The 6,000-nt window shown below is 34.2% G+C and overlaps 1 protein-coding gene across 1 annotated transcript in view; it reads left to right on the top strand.

The window, feature by feature from the left end:
* The window catches only part of LOC136841515 (thioredoxin domain-containing protein 12-like), a 151,967-nt gene that overhangs the window by 108,097 nt on the left and 37,870 nt on the right, over positions 1–6,000 (top strand). The window lies entirely within an intron of this gene.

The raw sequence follows: 6,000 nt of genomic DNA, 5'->3' as shown, positions 1-6,000 counted from the left end.
GAATTAAAAAAGAAAAGTTTAAAAAAAGACGTCTGAAAATAAATACTGCCAAACAATCACAGAATTGAAAGGGATTGCCATCTTTTTAGGTCCTCGTCCAAAAAGATAATTTGAAGATTATTATTATTATTATTATTATTATTATTATTATTATTATTATTATTATTATTATTATTATTATTGGTTTTGTTAAACAGAATGGCAGTTTCAACAGCATTTATTTTATATAGTAAACGCTCGTTCTGTCTTATCAACGCTTTTCTTGCGCTGGAATGGTTAAAAGCAATTGACCGATATTCATATCCGGTGGTTAAGTGATGTAGGAGTGAAGTTCTCGTGGGTGTCGACTAGGGCGGATGCGTAGGTGGTAGTCCTCGTGGGGTGTCAGACCAGAGTTAAGTGATGTGTAGGAGGTGGTTCTCGTGGGGTGTCGACTAGAGTTATGATGTGTGATCGATCAGAGTTAAGTGAGTGTAGTAGTTTCGTGGGGTGTCGACTAGGTTAAGTGATGTAGGAGGTAGTTTGGGGTGTCGACTAGGTTATGATGCGTAGGAGTAGTCCTGTCGTGGGGTGATCAGGTACGTCGACTAGAGTTTGATGATCGACTAGGAGTTGAGGTAGATTAGTTCGGGGTGTCGACTAGAGTTAAGTGATGTCGACTAGAGTTAAGTGAGAGGTAGTTCGTGGGGGTGCTCATTCTTCGACTAGGGTTAAGTAGATGGGGGTGTCGTAGGAGGTAGTCCCCGTGGGGTGTCGACAGAGTTAAGTGGATGTAGAGGTAGTTTGAAACATCAGAGTTATGGATGTAGGAGGTAGTTGTCTAGTTAAGTGATGTGTAGGAGGGTGTCGACTAGGAGTTATGATGTGTAGTGAGGTAGTTCTCGTGGGGGTGTCGACTCAGAGGTTACTAGGGTTGATGTGTAGGAGTAGTTCCTGGGCAGTCGACCAGAGGTGACGTGTAGGATCAGAGTTAAGGGCTATGCGTAGGAGGTGTCGACTAGAGTTACGGATGGTGAGGTAGTTCGAGGTCCAGAGTTATGATGTAGGAGGTAGTTTTCGTGGGGTGTCGACTAGGAGTTAAGATGCTAGGGTTAAGAGGTAGTTCCGTGGGGTGTCGACAGAGGTTAAGTTCTCGTGGTGGATAGGAGTGTAGGAGGTAGTTTGGGGGTGTCGACTCAGAGTTAAGTGATGTGTAGGAGGTAGTTCTCGTGGGGTGTCGACTAGAGTTAAGTGATGTAGGAGGTAGTTCTCGTGGGGTGTCGATCACGTGGGGGTTGCATTTTGAGTTAAGGATGTGTACAGTTCTCGGGTTCCAGCGCAAAAGCAATTGATAAGACGATGTGTGAGCGTGTCGATAACTTTCAACCATTAGACTGATAAATGCAAAAATGTTGAAACTGCCATTTTGTTTAACAAAACCTGTATAAAGAAGTCTTTTCCTAATATTATTATTATTATTATTAAAACAGATGGCTACATAACGGAGTTAATTTTATATTAGGCAGCCATCCTATTTAAAAGGACTTGTTTAAGATTGGGTCTACCTTCATCTTCTTCCTCCTCTTATTCTTCTTCTCATTATTATTATTATTATTATTATTATTATTATTATTATTATTATTATTATTATTATTATTATTATTATTATTATTTTTGTGTGTATGTGTGTGCGCTTACACGTTTGAAGGGAACCTCTAAGCGCATAATACCTCATCTATTTTCTTCAATTTAGTTTATCACATTTTCCGAATTCCGGGAAGCTACCTGTAATTAGAAGCATCAGGTGATGAGACTTCCAGTAATTAGGCGTAAGGTCGCCGCCAACAAGGGTTCCCCGGAGTCTTTGAGTGAGGTCGCTCCTTGGTAACCAGGAGCGGAGGCGGAGCAACCGAGTTTGGGCGTATTAAGGAATGGGACGAAGAGGAAGTGGGTGGACGGAATGTATGTTAAGGTTGACTGATTTATAGAATACTTGTTTTTAAAGGGTCGCCTAAGCCGTCACCTTCCAACAAAGGGTCCCCTCCCCCAGGAAAAAATTTGAGGTCGAATTAGGATCTGAACCCATCACAAAATTTATCTACTTCAAACCCGAATGGTTTCAAATTAGGATCAGTCCATCTCAAAATCAGATGTAATTCCCCAAACCGTCGCCGTCCCTCAAAAAAAATGTGCTAACCAGGATCTGAACCCAGCTCAGTTTGATCAAAGGCTCTCCCCCCTCCCGCCCACCCTTCCCCCTCAGAAAAAGAATGGATCTGAAGAACCTGAATCCACCTTTAAAATATTATCAACCACCCCTAAGTCCATCCCTTCCCCTCATACAAAAAAGAAAATGGATTCGAATTAGGATCTGAACCCATCCCAAAATTCGATTGAATGCTCCGTGGACCATGATCCGCCTCTTCGTAAAATTTTGTATAAATTCATCAATAACTGTTTTGTATATCTTGAGCCAGAAAGACAGACAGACAGACAGAAAAAAAAAAAACAATCGCACAGACTGTGGTAGATACATAACTAACGTTGAACTACCCAGGTGAAGCTGATTATTTAAGCATCCCCTATCTTCACTAGCCGGAAGAAATTTGCTTTCTTTACAAATTCGTTATTTACGATTTTACAATATCTTGAAGATGTTTAAAAAGTATCATGAAGATTTTTAGGTATTTTGAAGATATTTAAAAAATTTTGAAGATATTTAATATATATCATAAAGATGTTAAGATATTTTGAAGATATTTAAAATATTTTGAAGGTGCTTAAAATATTATGAAGATATTTAAGAAATATAAAGATTTCAAAATATTTGAAGATATTTAAAAAATATAAAGATTAAAATATTTTGAAAATATTTAAGAAATATAAAGATTTTAAGATATCTGAAGATATTTAAAATATATAAAGATTTTAAAATATTTTTAAGATTTTTGAAATATTATGAAAGTATTTAAGAATTATAAAGACTTTAAAATGTTTTGAAGATATTTAAAAAATATAAAGATTTTAAAATATTTTGAAGATATTTAAAATATCATGAAGATTTTTAAGAAATATAAAGATTTTAAAATACTTGGAGGTATTTAAAAAATATAAAGATTTTAAAATATTTTGAAAATATTTAAAATATGAAGATTTTAGGAAATATAAAGATTTACAAATATTTTTAAGATATTTAAAAAATATAAAGATTTTAAATATTTTGAAGATATTGAAAAATATTATGAAGATATTTCAGAAATATAAAGATTTTAAAATATTTGAAGATATTTTTTTAAGAATATAAAGATTTCAAAATCTTTTGAAGATATTTAAAATATGAAAATATTTAAGAAGTAGAAAGATTTTAAAATATTTTGAAGATATTTAAATTATTATGAAGATACTTAAGAAATACAAAGATTTTAAAATATTTGAAGATATTTAAATATATAAGGTATTTAAAATATTTTGAAGATATTTAAAAAATATGAAAATTTAAAAATATTTTGAAGATATTTTAAATATTCTGAAGGTATTTTAAATATTTTGAAGATATTTTAAATATTTTGAAGATATTTGAAAAACATAAAGATTTTGAAATATTTTGTAGTTAAAAAATATCATAAAGATTTAAGAATATCTTGAACGCGACTCTCTTTGTGTGGATTTGCAACGACGGGACTTCTGTTTCAAAACTTTTCTCTCATAACACCTTTTTTGTATAATGATTATGCAACTTGCAATATCGCTTTTAAACCACCAATCACCGCTGATGCGGTTCTGACAACATCGCACATAATTTTTACAGATGTTTGGCTCTAGATGTATTGGGGAAAATCCATCCGGGTTTCGTCAGTTTTCGAAAAAGTTGTCGTGAGATGATTTGGTCCTGTAGGAGGAATGGAAGACAAGGGGCCTTAGGAAAAAATTGATAAGTTTAAAGTGTTGGGAGGGAAGAGAATGATGAGATAGAGACTTAGAAAGTGCTTGATAGATGGTGTAAAAGAGGCGCTGGAAAGGAGGGCCCTCGATATATTCAGGAAATACGAGAGTACGTGGAAAATATAGGAGAATGATGTAGTGTGTGCAAGGCGATTCGATGTGCTGTTGGTTAGCCTTCTGTATACTGTAGGTGTTTGAAGCGTCTCGTGTTGGGGAAGTTTTCCGAATGAGGTTCATCTGTGATTCAGTAGGTGAAGTATAGACGCGGCTGTTACTTTTATATTGATTTTCTTTTCCTTCTTGTTAATTGGAGCGTCTGAATAATAATAATAATAATAATAATAATAATAATAATAATAATAATAATAATAATAATAATAATAATATAGATGCCCTAGGAAGTAGTCAGTGTTACCGAATTGTACATATTCACCATTTGTTGCAACCTTATGAAAGGAGACATTATCTTACAGCGTGTCGTTTCATTTCCTTGATAAGTGTTCATTTATCTTTGTACTTTGTATAGACAGCCTATGTGTTTGAATGAAAAAAAAAATGATGTGTTTAAACCAGCTGATTCAGCCAAAACTTACGTAATGGTATTGCATGAGATGAGATTTCAATGTCAGTATTTACTTCGGCGTCATATATTTGTTTGAAGAACTTTCCAGTCGTGTTCTCCATTGTTTTATTCGATAACCATTTTTGTTGTGACGCCGACGCCAGTACACCAGAACTTTCTCTATTTTACTTACGTAAGTAAGAAATTCTTTGTTGAAATTCACTGAACAAAAATGAAATCATTATAATAAACTTTGTAAGTTCCTTTGCGATTGCTACGTGCAGCATCGTATTAGGCTTGCAACATACCGTATGTTCCATTCGTTTAGAGTCGATGCGTCTGGTTTGGAAAATACTTTTGAATCATTAAGTGCGGTTTCGTTCTTTGATAATCGTCTCTATAGTTTGTTTCAGTCACGAATTTCTCTTAGATTTTGTCATATTTTGTTAAAGATGAAACGAGATATTTTGCCAGGGTGGAAAAAAATCATCAAATGCTTGTGAAACAGGTATTATATTGAAGGCTAAAATCACTAGTAAGTCGTAATTTGGGATCTAATCAAGTTCTCTCTCTCTCTCTCAAAAAAAAAAAAAAATAAATAAATCATATGGAAAGCACCATTCGATAACTATCCACCAAGCTACAGCTTATTCTGATTCGTTGCATTTTAGAAATATTTGTCAATGTTGAATATCAAAAATGTCAAACCCTTAAGTTGCTTACAAAACCTTGCACTTTGACAATTATTCTTACAAGCTTCAAGACTATTTTTGTACTGATGATTTGCTGCAAAAATATTATTTGAAAGAACAGAATCTGTTATTTATTTTTCAAGGACCGATTTCTCAGTTTCCATCGGAAAGACCCTGATATTTTAAAAGGAAATATACCATGAGAAAGACCATTCATCTTTCTTTTTCTTTTTTTGCGAAAATTAACCCAATAGCCCTTGAGCTGCCAAGTCAAATATTTTATCACTCATCTATTTATGTATTCATTTATTCATCATGAATCAGGAATGCCACTCGGATCCCCTCGTAAGGCTTGGCACAATTGAAAAGAGGGAGAATTAATATCGCCGATTGGGATTTAAGTTTTTATTATCCTAAAGAAGCTTATTATTATTATTATTATTATTATTATTATTATTATTATATCTGTTATTCCATTATCTGCTGTTTACCAAGACTGAATTTGCAGATGTTTCGTAACTGTGAAGAATGACACTGGAGCAACATGAAGTACTGACTGAACACACGGGAAATAGAAAACTATCGTATGTAAACGGGCGGCAGAGGTCGTTCGTACATGCCGTAGGCCATAGATATGCCGTAGGCCTATTAAATCCCACAGCCTAATGTGGCTTTTAAATGTTAAAAGTTTTTCTACTTGTGCAACCTCTCCCACATTTTTGCTTCACTGGGCAGCTTTGTGAATGATAGGATTCGCTCGGTTCGTTCACGTTTTGTTTTCGAGTCTAGGATATCACACGTCAGTGGGCTACTTACCTTTTATTG

This window comes from Macrobrachium rosenbergii, chromosome 9 (assembly GCF_040412425.1).
Source record: "Macrobrachium rosenbergii isolate ZJJX-2024 chromosome 9, ASM4041242v1, whole genome shotgun sequence".
In the NCBI taxonomy this organism is placed as follows: domain Eukaryota; kingdom Metazoa; phylum Arthropoda; class Malacostraca; order Decapoda; family Palaemonidae; genus Macrobrachium; species Macrobrachium rosenbergii.
The sequence above is the reverse complement of the archived record's forward strand: the minus strand, read 5'-3'. Positions and strand labels throughout refer to the sequence as shown.